A 17,070-nucleotide genomic window follows, 5' to 3' on the forward strand; every position below is an offset into this window, starting at 1 on the left:
TTTTCATTTAACCCATTCCTGAATCTGGTTCTATGATTAGCCCCCCTCCATTTACAGATGAGGAAACTGAGGCCCAGGGGTTACATGATGTACCAAGGTCACACAGATATATGTGACAGAGCTGGGATTTGAACCCAGGTCTCACACCAAGGCCCATGATCTTTCTACCAGACCTTGCTGCCTCTGGGCCTTGGGAAAAGATCCTATCTGTCCCAGGTGGATGTCTGGGTGATCCTTCTCTCTCGAAATATTGGTAGAAGGAGTCCCTGGAAACCCCCCAAGCTGAGTGACTTAAAGGAAAGTGGATGAGGTGGCCAGTGCAGACGGAGCATTCCCTGTGCTCAGCCCTGTGCTGGGGATGGCTGAACAGGAGCGATAAGATGGGTAGAGGCCAAGTGGCTGCTTAGAGAAGTGGTCACAGGAGTGGGAGCCTTAGCTCTGTACATTCCAACTCTCAGGGGCCAAGGCTTCCAGAAGGCCATGGTCTCTGGCAAACCAAACTCACAAGAGCCTGATGTATAAACCTAGTGTTTCCACCTGCCATGGAGTAAGCAGATAAGAGCACAGTTCTGGAGCTGTAGTGTAGTATTGTGAATCTTGCCTCTACCACTTGCTAGCTGTGTCACTTAGTGCAAGCTATTAATCTCTCCAAGCCTCAATTTCTTCATCTTTGAAATGGAAATAAATGCACAATACATGTTAGCTGTCTTTGTCACTACCACTTACAAATCATTTACTCTATGCCAGACATCCTACTAAGTGCATGCCGCCTACTAAGTGCACAGAGCCCTATAAGGTGAGGGCTATTATATCTTTTTTTTTTTTTTTGGCTATTATATCTTGATTTTACTAATAAGGAAACTGAAGCGCAGTGAAGTAAATAGATTATAAGACATAATGGCAGAGCAGGGGCTTGAACCAGGTCCTCTGACTCCAAAATCAGTGCTCTCAGTATCTAGAGTCTTTTCCTGGGACCAGACTATTCCTGTCTGCCCAAAGGGGCTCTGCCTGGCACCTGGATATCCATTTAGTTTAAATGGAGGCCCAGCAGGGCAGTGAGCACCTGGAGTCCACCAGGCCCCCATGACTCCTCAGCAGAGACCAGAGCCACCTGAGCCTGGAATCCCTATGTCTACTGGTTCCCTGTCCCTCCCTCCCTCTGGTGCAGCCGAACGAATTCTCCCTTGCACCCCCTTTTCTGTGCATCCTTCTGTTCCCTTCAGATAGAGCACAATGCAATTGATTAGGCCTCTGTTTTCTCAATTTCAATCACATCCTCGCCCTGCCTCCCTGAGATTACAGGCGGGTCACCTTGATTGCGGTTTCCACCGTTCACAAAACCCTTCAGTCATTTACAAAACCATCTCTCGTCTCATTCACTCCCCCACCTGGCTCTTCTCTTCTGTGATGCGTGATTTTACTGGCTTAAGACTCAGAGGGCAATTTTATTTCCAAGTTCATGGTGGGGGAGGAGGACACCTAATTGACTAATGCTGGATGTTTCACGTGCCTCGTCTAATTTGAGCCTCGCCATGAGGCAGTGCAGAAGTATGATTATTCCTGTTTTACAAAAGTGGAAACAAAGACTCTGAAAGACTACAACGCTTGCTCAAGGCCATCCAGCTGGATGATAGAGTCAGGATTTGAACACAGGTTTGCGTGACTTCAAAGTCTTATGCATCCCCCTGTGTCACGTTGCCTTATTTAATGGAGCAGCATGGGGAAGTATAATACTCAACCAGAGTCAGGGCCAGAGAGGATAGGGGGTGGGGGTAGCCCCATATGTGCTGAGGGTTGTTTTCATAAAAGAGCCAAGTCATTTATTAATTTCACACACATCTACTGATGTCTCTTGTAGGCTGGTCCTGTCCAGGAGACAGAACAGTAAACAATTACAACACTTAGGGGCAAGGTCAGTCTGGAGGCCAAGGGAGACTTCTTGGAGGAGGTGAAAGAAAAGTCTGCTTGATGAAGCAGCCAGAGGGTGAGATCATCTCCCACTGAGGGAATGGCATGTGCAAAGGTCCAGAGGTATGGGAGAGCAAGGCCAAGTCAGGCAAGAGCAAATAATTATGTATGGGAGGGTTGAGGGAAAAGATGAGGCATATAAGAAGATGGTTGGAAAGTCAAGGCAAGAGGTAGGAGGGTGAGAAAACCAAGGGTTATGGTCCCTGAGTTGTGGAGAAAAGTCAGAGAGAAAAAATCTCAGTGCCCCAGGACCTACTGGGATGAGTCTATTCTGGATCCCACTGCTCCAGTTCTGAGCTGGGTGGACCCACTATCCACTCCAGGAGTTCATCCATTACACCACACACACACACACACACACACACACACACACACACACACACACACACACACACACACACACACACACACACACACACACACACACACACACACACACACACACACACACACACACACACACACACACACACACACACACACACACACACGATGGTTTTGCCGTGGTGTCCATACTCCCTCTAGTGGTCACTCTGGGCACTACATCCAAAACTTTCGTCCGAGACAGGAGGACCAGGTCCCTTCAGAGCCTCCCAATCCATCAGAATGGGAGAGACAGTAATTCAGTACAGTTCCTGCTCTCAGAAATCTCACAATGTAATGATAGTGAGAGTGAAGGAGACAGGCACAGGCAGAAGACGTAGGAGAACAGGGGAGGGTCCTAACTCAATTGGGCAGGGGTAAGTCTTCTCATTAGAGGTGTTGCTTCACCACCGGAGACCTGAAAAAGGAGTGAAAGTTTGCTAGCAAGAAAGAAGCAAGCAAGAGAGCGGCATTCCAGACTTGACAGAATTAAGTAGCTCAGAGGCAGGAAATGGGACCGTGCAGAGAGATACAATTAAGTAGGTGTGATTGGAGTAAAAAATTTGAGGGGGATCAGTGGCTAAAGATGAAGATGACGAGGTAGGCAGGGGGTCTTGTCTGCCATTGCCCTCGGGCTAGGATTCCAAACCTTGGGCCACGGAAGCCACTGAAGGTTTTGAGCAAGGTAATAACAGAGTCAGATTCACTTTCAGAAGGAACCCCGTAGTGACCAACACGGAGGAAGGATGGGAGGGGAAGAGGTGGGAGAGGAACACCCTTCTTGGACACAAAGAACCACACCAGGTCACACTCATAGGAGAACACAGAGCTTTGGGCAGGCCTGTGAACCAGATATATCAACACACGTGATGACACCTACAGACATGTCAGTGGGACCCCAGGCTGAGCACCCAGACAAACAAACACATACTGACAGACGCTCAGACATATAACTCAGGTCCTCGAGCCAAAAGGAAACCAAGGACACACATTTACCCCCAGACACAGGCTGACAGTGAGAACCATGCATGCCCTGATGGACACAGGAATTCACACACACACAGACACACACACACACACACACACACACACACGCAGTGTGGCTGTCAAGGGCTCTACCCTGCCCCCCTCTCTCTCCCCCTGGGTCCCTCACCACCTCGGGCAGGAACAAAGCTGACCTTTGCCCTCTGGCCTCTGGCCTCTCCTCCCACACCCCCTGCCCAGAGGGAGGAGCCGTTTGAAGTCTGGGCTGCAGCTGGGGTTTCCTGTTGCCTGGAGGAATGTGGGAGGACTTTCTGGGAGGGGTGAGTGCAGGGAGGCTAGCCCATGAGGAGGGATAATGGGGACCTGGGGGCCTTGGTTCCCACTGTACCACAGTGAAGGAGGGCTTCCTGCTTCCATGGTCTCTTGGGCCCCAGCTCTGAGCCGTTCCCATCCAGAGGAGGGGAAAACCAAGGCCATAATGGCTCCAGTCCAACGGGCCTCTTGTTCCTGGATCAGTAGCTCAGTGGCTCAGGACAGGCCCTCAACCTCTTTTGGCCCAGTTTCTCCTTCTGTGGACTGGGATGAATTCCTCTCCAGCAATCCAGACCTTTCCTGCGGTAGCTCCAAGAGTGGGACCAACCCCAGAACTTCTGTAGTCAGGGAAGGCAAGGCTCCCTTCACTCTGCCCTTTCCAGGAGCTCCAGGGGCCTGGTTCCAGGCTGCTGTGACCTCTCAGTTATTGTCATTATTATTATCATGACTTAATAATCCCTCAGCATGCCCGTGCCAGTTTTCAAAGTGCTTTCACATCCATGTGTTCAGTAAATCTTCTCAACAGCTTTGCCTGTAACACAGAGAAAGGGTTACTCCTCAACTTGACACATGTGGAAATTGAGACTCAGCGAGTTTTAAGGACACACAAGTAAATGCAGAATCAGAACCAGGTCTGGGGAATTCCCCGGCAGTCCAGTGGTTAGGACTCCACGCTTCCACTGCAGGGGGCCCAGGTTCGATCCCTGGACGGGGAACTAAGATCCTGCATGTCGCTTGGCACAGCTGAAAAAAAAGAACCAGGTCTGTCTGGCTCCTATTCCACATGGCCTCCAAACCCTTGGGCCCTACAACTTTACCTCTGGACTCTCACCTCTATTTCCTGGGGTCTAGCTATACCACCTTCTGCTTACATTGAATCAAAAATGGTTGGAGTGAGCAGAACCCAGAAAGGATGATGCAGGTTCTTCCAGGACCTGGGTCCCCGCCTTCAAGTCTGCTTTCTCTGGGCGCTTATAGCTACCCTGCCCAGCCTGAGGTGACCCCAGATGCTGTTTTTGAGGACTGGGTAGTCCCCATTTAGACTAGGCTGGTGAAGCAGAGATGTCAATTAGACACTAGGTGGCAGCAGCCACCTACAGGAAGACTCAGCTTGAGTTTGGGGAGACCACCCCCCCTCACCCAACACAATTTTAAGAGGCTCCAAGAGAAGGACCAGCCCCCAAATGACTGGGAAACCCTGTGATGCTTGGTTTCCAGCTATGCCCAACACCTTAGGGACCAAGCACCCACCCTGTCTGGGGAGGGGGTCTCTGAAGCAACCTAGAGTGGGAGGGGAACGCGCGGACAGCCCCACCTAACTTCTATTCCCCTCTCACTCGTGGAGCCATGGGCCCTACTCACCTTGCACCTTATGACCTAACCTCTCCCCTCCCACGCGTTTCCCAAATGCCTTTTCATCCCAATCTACCTGGGGCTGCCTATTTCCCAGAAGCTACCCTGTATGCCCACCCAATTCCCTCCCCAAATTTGCTTCAGCTTAGGTGGGACCTTCATGCCCTTGGGCAGAGCCTAATAGGTAAGGATGCTGTGAGGGGGTAAAAGAAAGGGAAACCTGGGCCTCTCCTATGCTCCCCAGTGATAAGTCTCACCAGTGGGGGACCAGCTGGTGCAAGATGCCAAAGTCCCATCTATTTGTGATAACTTTAGACTCAGGCTTTGGAGGTGCAAAGGGCCCCTAACGACTTTAACCACTGCTTTCATTAATATCTGACCTTATAACTGTTCCCATTCAATGAATAAATCTTTGAACCCAGGGCTTGCCTGCAAAGAGAAGCTGCTCCCAAATGGGGGGCCTCTGCCACTGGCCATGCCAGCCCCATGATGCCAGATCAATAGGTGTATTATTTAGACCCTAAACCTCTCCCACAGCTGCTGTGCCCCGGTCCCCGCAAAAGGCCAACAGAGAGTGCCCCCTAGATCCCCTCTTTTGCCCTCTGGGGGTTCCAGACTGTCTAGAGGAGGGGCTTGGGAGGGGTGGAGGTGTAGGGAAGGTGGTGACAGGGAGCTGCAGTTGGCAAAATGACACCACCTGCCTTTGTCACATGCTGGCCCTCACCTCGCAACACCCCGCAGGGCCAAAGGAAGAGTCAGAAACAGGTGGGCCAAGGACAAAGGCACTGCTGAAGAAACTTCAGACATGGGGCAAGACAGAAAAAAGCCAGCAGACACTGGACAAAGGAATGTCAGAAACACAGATGAAGTGGGACTAGCGCAGGACCAGTCAGGGCCGGTGCTGGTAGACACCAAGGACTGGGCAGCCACCATGCATTATTCATCTCCATGTCCCCTGTGAGCCCTGCATACCTCAGTTAACATTTGTCGAATTGAAGTGCCAAGGGAGGACACACAGACACTGGGAGAGAAGGTCAGACAGAGACCTGCGGAGTCAAAGCTCCCTGCCACGGCCCAGAGGTTAAGCAGTGGGCTTTGGAATGAAACGGATCCTGGTCTGGCTGGGCTCTACCACTTCTTCAGTGGGTGTCATGGGCCTCAGTGCCCTCATCTCTAAAATGGAAATGATAACCATACCATTTCACCAGGTCTTTGCAGGACTCAAGAGCCCTGCGGTGTTCAGTAAATGGCAGCAGCAGCAGTTTTCCTTTCTGGGCTGTCCAGATACCTCCCCTTGGTAACCAGGCCCTGGCAGTGCACATTTCCATCTGTGGGGATAGGCCAGGCAGGGGGCCCAGAGCGAGGGGCTGGATAACAGATGTGACCTGAAGAGGAGGTAGGTGAAAGTGCTGAGTCCAGCCCCCTGGGCACAGCAGGGGCTCTGAACTGTTGAATCTGAATGTTGCTTCCTGACACAAGGAAAAAGCTCAGTCGAATTCAGGAAGGCAAGGTGTGTGTGTGTGTGTGTGTGTGTGTGTGTGTGTGTGTGTGTGTGTGAGAGAGAGAGAGAGAGAGAGAGAGAGAGAGATCTGTGGATTATCCAGGAATTTGTGCCCTCGCCGCCCTTGGACTTCTAGAAACACTAAGCTTTGGTGGGGGTCGCTAAACCCAGAGCTCAGAACTTGAGACGGGGTCACTGAGTGAGGAGGAGGTGCTGGTGGGCTTTGAGGTTTCTAGAGCAGCCCTCTCGCCATAAACCCTTGCGCTTTACTCAGTAGGAAACCTTTTCATAAAGGGAGAATGCCCCCAAATTCAGGGAGCCGGTCCTCTCCTCTTTCCTCTTCCTCTCTTATTTAATTGGGATGCCCCAGAAAGTAGCAGGCCCTTTAGCTAATCCCTCGATTCCCTATTCTACTCTCATTCCCTTCGCAGACCCCGCCCCTTCGCTCCCGCCCCTAACCTCCGCTCAAGCCAGAGCCCCCACGGGGGACTAGGAACGTGGGAAACGTTCCCAATCCTTGGGGAGAACCAGCACCCCTTGGTAAAACAGGACTCTCCCCGGCCGGAGGGGCCCGGGCGCTGGGGTCCCTGCAGGGTCCCGGCCGCGACGTCGGAGCTGCTGGCACCGCCCCGCCCGCCCCGCGCGCCGAGCGGCCGAGGCGGGGACTACAAGTCCCGGCGTGCCGCGCGCGCGCTCCCCCCTGGGGTTCCGGATGGTGAGCGGCGAAGGTAAGGCGAGCTCGCAGAGGCAGCGGCGGCGGCGGCGGAGACGGAGAGCGGCAGGCAGGCAGGCAGGGCGAGGGCGAGAGACGGAGGGAGGGAGCGAGCGAGGCAGACCAGACAGACAGACAGGCGGGCGGGCGGGCAAAGCGAGCCACCCGCCAGGCTGCGCTCAGCCCCGCTCGCAGCGGAGAGAGCAGAAGGCAGGAGGAGGGAGGGGAGGAGGGGGAGGGAGGGAGAGAGGGAATCCAGCTACCACCACCCAAAGCCAGCGTCTGCTTTCTGTCCTCATTTCCTTTTCCCACCCAGCTCTGAGAGCAGAGAAAGGCAGAGGGAGCGAGAGATAGAGACAGTCAGAGAGACAGACAGACAGCCAGAGAGAGCAGGAGGGAGGAGGGCGGAGGAGGAGGAGCAGGAGGAGGACTACGCGGGGCGCGTTCCCTCCCAGGTTTGCAATTGGGGGGGGTGGGGGCGGGGGTGTCCAGGGCTGTGAGAGTGTGTGCGCGGTGGGGGGAGCGAGGGGGGCGCAGAGAGCGAAGGAGTGATAGAGATGGGGGGCGCCGCGGGAGCGGGGGGCCGTGTCCAGTGGAGTTAGCGGCGGAGAATGTGAGCCGAGGCGCGAGCCATGCTGTCAGCAACGGCGGGCGGCTCAGGGCTCCACCACGACTGCTCTCCCCAGCTGCCGAGCGCCCGCGTCGCTGCCGCGGCCGAAAGACAGACGCCCCCCAAAGCCCCTCGCCTGGCTCGGACCAACGGAGCCGGCAGCCCAGCACTCCGGTGAGTGGCGCCTCCTCCCCAGCCCTAGACCCCCGCTGGGGACCGGCCGGCCGGGCTCTTTTGTGCAGCGCACCGGGGGGGCTCTGCGCCCCCTCCGCGCGCCCGGGTCCGGTCCGCCGGACCCCGTGGCTGCAGTGCCCGCGGTGCGATCGGTCTTTGTTTCCACCGGGGCCCGCGGCTCGGCTGGGCTCGGCTCGAAGCCTGGCAGGCAGCGCCGGGAAGGGGGAGGGGGAGGTGGACGAGAAGGGGGGGCGGGGAGGGGGGGTTCTCGGGTTTCCTGGCCGCCCCGCGGCTCCCCCGGCTCGGGGGCGAGGTGCGCGCCCAGCGCTGCCGCGCGCCCCCTCCTCCTTCCCCCTCCCTCCGTCTTTGGATTTAAAACTGCAATTTGCTCTCCAGCTTGCTGAGAATGTGGGGGGGGGTGGGTGAAGGGGGGGACCGTGGGAGCGGAGAACAAGGCTGGATTTTAGGAACGGCCCTGGGAAAGGGGGAGACTGCGGAGGGAGGAGCCCCTCCCCTTCAACCCCCAAATCCCAAGGTTCTGCTGGTGCTCTGGGAGTTGAGGGGCGGGGACCTAATGACCCGGAGGGGGTGTGGGGCGGAGGAGGGATTTGGGGGCGGCCAGGGCCGTAGGGGTTGGGCCGCGTGCCCGGTTACCTGGCGAACAAAGTCGGCTCACTTTTGCATAAATAAATAAATAATCGCCTATCAATGCGTTTCCTCTGAGGCTCTGATTGAATCGGCCCCCTCTTCCCCAGGGGGTGGGGTGCTGAGTGACAGCTGTCAGCCCCCTGGGCCGGTAGCTGGGGCTGAATTGCAGAATCCCTCTGCTTTCTGGCTAAGGGCGCATTCCCCTGCTGGGTCCTGGTCCCCAGGCAGAGCCAGAGGGGCAGGGGGCTGGCTCTGAGTCTAGGAAATAACCTTGTTTCCTGTTCTACAGGAAAAGGGACAGCAACCCAGAGTTTGGGGGCTGGGGATGAAGACTGATGGGAGCTGGAGGGGTTCCCCAGCAGCCTGACCCCCCAGCCTCCTGCCAGGCGAAGGGGCCAGCTGAGGGAGGAAGGATGTGGGCCTTGCTGGCCGGAGGCGGGAGCTGGGGCCGTCCCTGAGGCGGGCAGCGGGCACTGAGAGGGAGGAGGGAGAGAGAGAGAAGCGGGGGCGGGAATTCTCTACCGCAGACCCTGGGGGCCAGGGCCAGATGTGGAGGGGTGGGGAGTCCCCCCCTCCCTCCTAGCTTGGGGGCCCTGGGGCTGGGCTGGGAGGGGCTGAGCCTGGTGCCCTCCGTTCTGCACCAGTGCCTGACTGGCAGGGCCAGCTGAATTTGGGCCCAGGCGTCACCCTGGGAGGTAGGGCCAGGCTGCACCAGCCTGGCCCCTGAGCACAAGGAGGGACCCTTGGGGGGCCTGTGCCTGTCTGGCTGGGCAGGCGTTTCCCGCCGGACCAGTTGGTGTCAGGCGGGACTTGGCCCCAGCTCCCTGGGCAGAGCTCAGGGTGTGAGGACAAGCTTTGCCTCCGGGTCAGGGTGGCCACATTTTGTCCGCTGCTGCCGCCGGCGGGGCGGGGGCATGCGCCCGGGCCTGGGCAGAGTCCTGCCAGGAGCATTTGGGGTGTTTCTATTGTTGGCTTGTTCCTGTTCCGTGTGGCCCGGTGTGTGTAGCTGTGTGAGCTGGGGCTGTAGGTGACAGATTACCAGTTGGTCGTCCCCCACCCACACACAGCCCCCACCCCTGCCGCCTGGAGGGGCAGGCTGGGTTGTGGTGGTGAGCTGCGGGGGGACCCCCCAGGTGGCATGTGCCTGCAGCTTGCCATCTCCCTCCTTTGAGCAGATGTATATTTTTATAGTAATGGAAAATCAAACTGGATAGTAAGTTGAATTCATTTTTTTCTTCTGCTGTGTCAATAGTTGGAGTAACCCCTAGAGACTAGTGAACTTCTTGCCCCAGAGCTTCTACCCTCCAGAGGTTGCAAAGATCAGTGAGGGCATGAGCTTTGGGGGACCAGTTCAAACCAGTGACTCTTGTCCCTCTTGGTCTGGCATTGGGGCAGGTGCCCAGGTGGGCGGGCATTGCCCCCTCCCCAGGCATTCCCCCCACACCCCACCCCACCCCAGGTGTAGTCTGTCCTCTCAGCCACCTCCTTGGTCAGTGCCTAAGCTGTGCCCAAGCCCTCAGGGACCTTCTCCTGGTGGGCTCTCTCCCCCTGCCTGGGCTCCCGGCCCACGTGTTGATATTTATTTTCTGTAGTAAAATCCATTTTTAATGCCGTTACTTTTGAAATAATATAGAGAGAAACAAATGTGATGTGTTTAAGTTGCCCTCTGTGAGTTTTTAATGTGATCTATGGCTGAGGTAGTGATGGAAGGAGCTGTTCGGCTTGGGGGAATTTGGTGTCATAAAGAAAAAGAGCTTGCTGTTATTATGGTTGCTGGGCTGGGGGGTCTGGAGCAGGGTTGTGGGGGCAGGGAGCCCCAGCACCCCCAGGTGCTGTGGATGGACAGGGCTGCTGCTCAGTTTGGAGGTGTGTGGGTTCCAGGATTGTTTTGCATTGCTCCGCAGCCCTTGATGGGGCCTTTGGTGAGGGGGCTTGGGAGCTGGGGGGCTTTGTCCCCCCATTCCACCTGGTTAGATTGGGGCAGGGAGGCTTATGGAACCCCCTGCTGAGCTCAGTGGGGGGGGGGTATACTGTAGGGAGGATGGATTTGGATTCTAAAGGAGATTAAGAGACAGAGATGGGATCTTTACCTGCTTGGTGTGGCTGTGCTGGAGGCTTGCGGGGCAAACTGTCCCTGGCAGAAGACCTTTTTTTTTTAGGGGGGGCTGATCTGGACCGGCAGAGCCCCAGAGGGACATTGCTTGTTCTCAATCAGCCTGGAGCGCTGGCTCGAGCCACTACCTCCTCTTGCCTCTGTTCCCCATTGGACAGGGGCTTTCTCCAGGCAAACCTGATCCCCCTCACTTCCCCTCTTCTCTGCCCCACCCCAAGTCAACTTTTTTTTTTTTTTTTTTTTTTTGGTTTGTGGAATACAGAGCTCTGTGCCTCAGGCCAGCCACCCAAGACCACAGGGTGCCATGCCTTCATACCAGATGCCCAGGCACTTCTGGTGTGATTAGTGAGGTCAAACAGACTCACCATTATGGGATGGAGCCCAGCTCTGCCTCTGGGTCCCCTGGGTCTCTTGGGACAGAGCTGGGGAGGGGGAAGCCAGGATGGGGTGGAGCTGGGAACTGAAGGGGGGGAGCAACGGTAACATTGTTGCTAATGTCAGCAGATGGGCCCCCCAGGGAGAGAGCTGGGGGAGGTGGGGAGGAAAGAGACCCAGAGAGCCCGACTTGAGGTGGAAAGAGGAAAAGATGGTGACAGAAGCCAGTGATGAGGGGGTGAGAGAGAAAACGGTCAAGGAGAAGAGCCAGGATCACAGCCCCTGGAGATGGCATCCAGGGGACCAAGAAGGCCTAGGCATGTGCCACTCCCCACCCCACAGCCCAAAATGAGCGGGCACTGAGAGCCTCTCACCCAAGATCAAATGCTGCTAGGATAGTATCTGGAGGAGAGACAAGCGAACGTCTCTGGGAAAAGAGAGGAGGACAGGTGGGAGAGGGAGAGAAGGAAGCTCTCCCACGGGAGGAGAGAGAACGGGGAGACAGGGGGATTCCAGGGGTCACTTGACTAATGCTCCTGCCCCAGGGCAGCGTCTCCCCTCTCCCCAAATTTCTGGGAACAGAGCCGACCTCTTCTTTGGACCTGGGGGCGGAGCCTGAGGCAGGTACAGCGCCCCACAGGTTGTGGGCGCTCTGTGTCAGGAGGCACCGGGCTTTTAAAAGTGGGGAACATTAGGACCGTTAGAGACACCAGGGGTGTCATCCGGTTGGATCCCCCCACCTTGTTTGACAGGAGGAAATCCAGTCTAGAGGGGCCCCCTCCCCTTGCTTGCCTGGGACCCAGGCTCTTTCCGTCCACCTCTCTGTAGTTAGAGAGCTGGAACAGCTGCAGGGGGCCTCCTGGGTGCGGAGGGGGCCAGAGCCTGCAGAGAGGAGCAGGCGGGCACCCTTGTGGCCAGAGCCCCCCCAGGGGAGGGGGAGGCGCCGCTGCCGGGAGAGAGGGAGGGAGGGGAGAGAGGAGGGGAAACAGTGAGTCAGGCTTCCAAGAGCTGAGGATGAGAGAGCCAGAGCTGGGAGGGAGAGGGCAGGGAGGGCTGCTCAGAAGCGAGGAGAGGGAGGGGGCCCAGCCAGGGGCAAGGAGAGCTCTAGAGGGAGGGAGCCAGCCCCTGGCCCTGGCCCAGCGGTAGGCCTGTGCAGGGCTGTGCAGCCAACATGGACTTTGCCCGTGGCAGGTCAGGAAGGAGCCAGATTCTGCCCCTGCGGCGTCCTTTTCATTCCCGGCGTCCTCTTCATTCCCTATTCCTCATTTATGATCCCACCCCAGGGTCTCAGGAAGAATGACTGACTGTGTCATCCCATCCCTTCCTCAGTTTCCCCATCTATTGTGGGATTTGGACTGTGAGCTCTTCTTAGAGAGGGAAGAACAGAGCCTCCTGGGAAGTGTTGGGGGTACCTCCTCCAGCTGCTGGCTTTGTGCCGGGGCCCTGCTGGAGGCTGCCACCAGTCAGTGTAGGGTGCAGGTCTCCGCGCTAGGGCTCCTCTTGAGCCCTCAGAGTTGCTGGGCCAGGGAGTGGCGGTGACGAGTGCTGGGGTGCAGTGTGTGTGTGTGTGGTGCCGGGCTGGCAATGGTAGGTGGACTGCCTGGGGCCTCTCAGGATGGCCAGGGCGTAGACAGGGCCACGAACTCCAGATGTCCAGAGCCAACCTCTATTTGGGGAGGGAGGAGACACCCTTGTGATCCACCCCCCTCCACCTTATCCCTGTGGGTCAGAGGCACTGGGGCAGCTGGGAGGTAGGAATGGTCCCTGTGGGAGCTGGTGAGAACTGCCTATGGGGCCCCTCGTGTCTGGAGCTGGGACCAGCACTGGAGGGATCCCCAGGGACTGCTTGGGAGGGAGGAGGGAAGGAGCCCCCCTCCCACCCATCTGACAGGAAGCTATGGCTTCGTCCAAGGCCTGGCATCCCCCAGCCCTTCCCTCCTGGATCCCCAGCGTCTCTTCCATTGGTGAGGGGATGAGGGAGGTGGGCACTGAAGCTTCCTCTCCTACAGGGCCTGGCTTTGGGGGGAACGGTGAAGTGAAGGCAAAGTGAGGCCCCCTGCCTCCCCCTACACGCACGCACACAGACTCAGCTGCAGTGAGGCCCTGTTTTCTCCTCTCTCTGCTCTGGGGTCCTTGGCTTGGGAGCCCAGGGGAGGGGCCACTTCTGCAGCTGGCTGGCCTCGAACTCCCAGCTCCGCCAGCTGCTACTGAAGCTTCCAGAAGCTGCAGCTCTGCACCCCCTCCCCGCCCCCTGAGCCAGGAGAGGCCTTTGCTGACCTGGGGGAGGGTGTCTTGGTGAGCGAGTGGGCACCCTTAGAAGGACTAGCACAGACAACCAGACAGATGGGTGGCGGAGCAGATGGACAGAGACACCCACGCACAGGCAGACGGAGAGAGACAGACAGATGGACCAGGACTGGGAGAGACGGACATACAGAGGTGCTGGCAGAGACAGAAGTCAGAAAAATGGAAGGGCCTGGGGAGAGAGAAACAGACAGAGAGAGACAGAGACTTGGAGACAGGGAGATCCAAGGGGGGAGACAAGGTGACTGAGATGGGAGAAGGAGAGATATGGGGGAGAGAGGGAGGGGCAGGAAGAGATAAAGAAAGGGGGAAACCCAGACCTAGAGAAAGAGAGAGGAGAGACTGAAGGCTACAAACCACAAACAAGGATTTGATGAGAATCTGGAAGGTGTTTTCTCCTGCTTCCCTCCCCAAACCCCCAGGCCAGCCAAGTCTCCATTCCTTCCACCCCCGGCTCAGTTTCCAGCTGCTAAAGAGGTCAGGGAGAAAGAGAGAGAGGAAGACACACACACACACACACACACACACACACACACACACACACACACACACACACACACACACACACACACACTCCCCCCAGATCCCAGAGACCCCTTTCCCCTGAGCTCTTTGTAGGGGGAGGGAGTTGCGGAGGGTGCCTCTCCTAGCCCTGACCCTTACTCACAAATGTACATACCTCTTGTCTCAGAAAATATCCCAGAATACTCCCCACTCACTCCCCACTCACACTCACTGTGTGTCTCCTTGTGTAAGTGCACCCCCCCATACTCACGCCTGTCCGCAGGGGCCTGGCCTCACACACACTCACAAATACACATTTTGTGGCATACATGTCTCTGCTCCCACACTCATCCTGAATCTCACAAACATAACCGGTGAACCTGTCCCTATGCTTTCTTACCCATACAGGCAGTGACACACAGGCCTCATCGTGGCTTCTCGAAACATGTTGATACACACACATACACAGTCACACTCTCACACAACAGTGGCCGTCACCCCAGAGCAGAGAGAGGACTCTTTCTCTCTGGAGGGGAAGATCAGGGTTCCCAGGGAGCCATGGTGTCATGGGGGGGGTATGCCCCCCACTCTGACCTAGCTGCCAGGGCAGGGAGGCAGGAGACACTTTCAGCCGGTGGCAGCCTTCCTGCAGGGCCTGGCCTGGACACAGAGAAATTGGCTGGTGTGAAAGAGCTGAGAGCTGGTGAGAGTGTGTATGCACATGTACAAACATGTGCACGTATGTACAGGTATAAGGGATGGTGAGTGTCTGTTACAATGTGTATGAGAGAGACTGAGTGCATATGAGGTGGGATATGGGTGTGACAGGGAGATCCACTCCCCAAGGTGTGTGGAGTGTGTGGGTGTGGGTGTGACAGCTACTTGTCGGGTATGTCTGTGTGGAGGCATGTATATGTGACAGGTGCATGTGGCTGTACCTGGCTTTGCAGTGTGCGGGTGTGTGTCATGGGCGTACACATGTGAAGGACTGGGGCTGAGGGGCATGTGTACCAGGGTGCAGTGTTCTGCAGATGTGAAGGTGTGGGGGATGTTTGCGTGTGAGTGTAGTGTAGGCAGGGTGCATGGATGAGGGGGTAGCTGCCTGTGTGAGGCTGTGAGCTCGTAGCCTGGGTTGGAGGGCTGTTTTCCAAGGCAAGGATGCTGCTTGAACAGAGGCCACCGGCATGAACACATGCGAAGGGGCTCTGAGGCACACAGTTGGGCGCTGACCCGCACAGACGCACAAGGACAGACATACCCGCCCCTGTCCTCCCTCTTCGTCTCTCCTGGCGTCAGTGGTTTTCAAAGGAGCCTCCACGAGGACTGTTTGCTGTGCAGTTCCTCCCACCCCCCAGCCCGTGCCTCTTCAAACACAGGGATGCCCTCCAGGCAGCTTTGTGGAGGCTCCTGCCTCGACCATCTGAAGGCAGATGGGTGGGCTGGGATCTGCTGCCGCCCCCCCAGGGAGCGAGGAGGCGGCACTGCGCCTTCGGCCTGGGCACAGGAAGAGACAGATGGACTGCCTGTCTCGACACCCGGACGTGGGGTCTGGGGGTGGGCGGGCACCACCGGCAGAGGGGCTCTAGCGGGCAGCCCCCAGGTGGGCCCCTGAGCAAAGGCCAGGACTCTGCCCTTCACCTCCTCAGAGGGGCACCCGCCCTCACCCCGCAGCCCCATCACCTGTCTGGGCACAGGGGCCCAACTCCAGCCCCTCGCACCTCCTAAATACACAACCACTTCCCCACTCACAGCTCCAGCACCCCTAAACACACAGCCCCAGCACGCCCCCAAACACACAACCACCACATGCCTGCTCACCCAAACACATATTACAGCCCTAGTACTTAACCAAAACCCAGATGTTTATGACCCCCAGTATACCCCCAGACACCCCAACACACACACACAAGGCTTCTACCACATCCTCAAACATATCAACTCTTCCTCCAATCCCAGCACCTCCCCAGATACACCCAGGACCCTACTGTTAGCCCTAATACCTTCCACACACTCAGGTTCTCAGAGTCCCAGCACCTAACCAGACACCCTCAGACTCTCCCGACGGCCCCAGCGTTTCCCTCTGCTGCAGCTCATCACGTCCCCAGACACACCGATACAGCCCCCTACACCTTTCCAAACTCTCCCTGCGACATACATGTACACACACCGCCTCAACACCCACGCAGAGGAGGACACCGCTGCAGCCACACCATTTACCTCAAACACACAGACACGGTGCATCTTTGAACAGTAGTGTCCCCTCAGCTTCTCGTACCTTCCAGGCCGTGCACGTGCATGCGCACCCCGCACACGCACACGCACACACACCCCCCAGATCCCAGCACCTCCGCAAACAAGCAGTCCTCTGTGCATTCCCCAGCAAGCTCCAGCTCCAGTACTTTCCTCAGCCATCCAAGGGCCCAGGGACAGCCCCCACCCCTCTCCAAACACCAGTCCCGCACTCATACACAAACACACAGGGCCCCAGCCCAGTCACCCCTCAGAGCAGCTCCGCCCTGCGCCCACACCTCACCCTGCAGCCGCACTCCCACCATCACACGTTCCAGCACAGCCTCCCTCCTCAGCGCTCTCCATCACCGCCCCCCCACCCCACCTTGTCCTCCCCAGCCTCCCTCCCCCAAACCTCCCCGCAGATAGCCTCAGCCTTGCAGACACACTGGCCCACTCTTCTGTGCTCTCTCTCGTTTCTGGGCTGCCTGGTCCTCCCCCACTTCCCAGAGCCTCCTCTGCCTGGGGAGGCATCTCCACCCCCCCTCATTGCCCCAGACCTTTCATTCCTGGACAGTGAGGCTGTACATCTGGTTCAAAGCTGCCCCACCCAAGACCCTGTGCTCTGGGCACCCTGGCCTGGGCTTTGGGGGTTTGGGGCCTCTTTGGGGGCTCTTGGCACCTGGTCATCCTGGTGTGTCAGCCAAGAACTCTGCGTACCCAGCCCTGCCCTGACTCTGTCGTGTATGGGTGGGAGGTGGGGGCGGCCTGGGCAGGGGGATTTACCCCCAGCCTGCACTTTCTCAGGTGCTTGCCAAATCCCCCTCTTCTTGGGCTCACCTGAGGGGGACATTGGGCCTGGAGCTTCAGGAAAAAAGATGGAGAAGGTGCTGGCTTGACATGCTTCCCCTCCCACCCAC

General features: G+C 57.3%; 1 protein-coding gene across 5 annotated transcripts in view; it reads left to right on the plus strand.

The window, feature by feature from the left end:
* Positions 1 to 7,190: 7,190 nt before the first annotated feature.
* The window catches only part of AHDC1 (AT-hook DNA binding motif containing 1), a 64,967-nt gene continuing 55,087 nt past the window's right edge, over positions 7,191 to 17,070 (plus strand). For 4 of the 5 annotated variants that reach the window (XM_004266609.4, XM_049711610.1, XM_033422454.2 and 1 more), the window contains exons 1-2: positions 7,283 to 7,648; positions 7,880 to 7,977. The gene's annotated coding sequence lies outside the window, so the exon portion shown is untranslated. Of the gene's footprint in view, positions 7,210 to 7,282; positions 7,649 to 7,879; positions 7,978 to 17,070 lie in introns of those variants that run through there. The other variant, XM_049711616.1, reaches the window with a different exon arrangement.

This window comes from Orcinus orca, chromosome 1 (genome assembly GCF_937001465.1).
Source record: "Orcinus orca chromosome 1, mOrcOrc1.1, whole genome shotgun sequence".
Classification (NCBI taxonomy): domain Eukaryota; kingdom Metazoa; phylum Chordata; class Mammalia; order Artiodactyla; family Delphinidae; genus Orcinus; species Orcinus orca.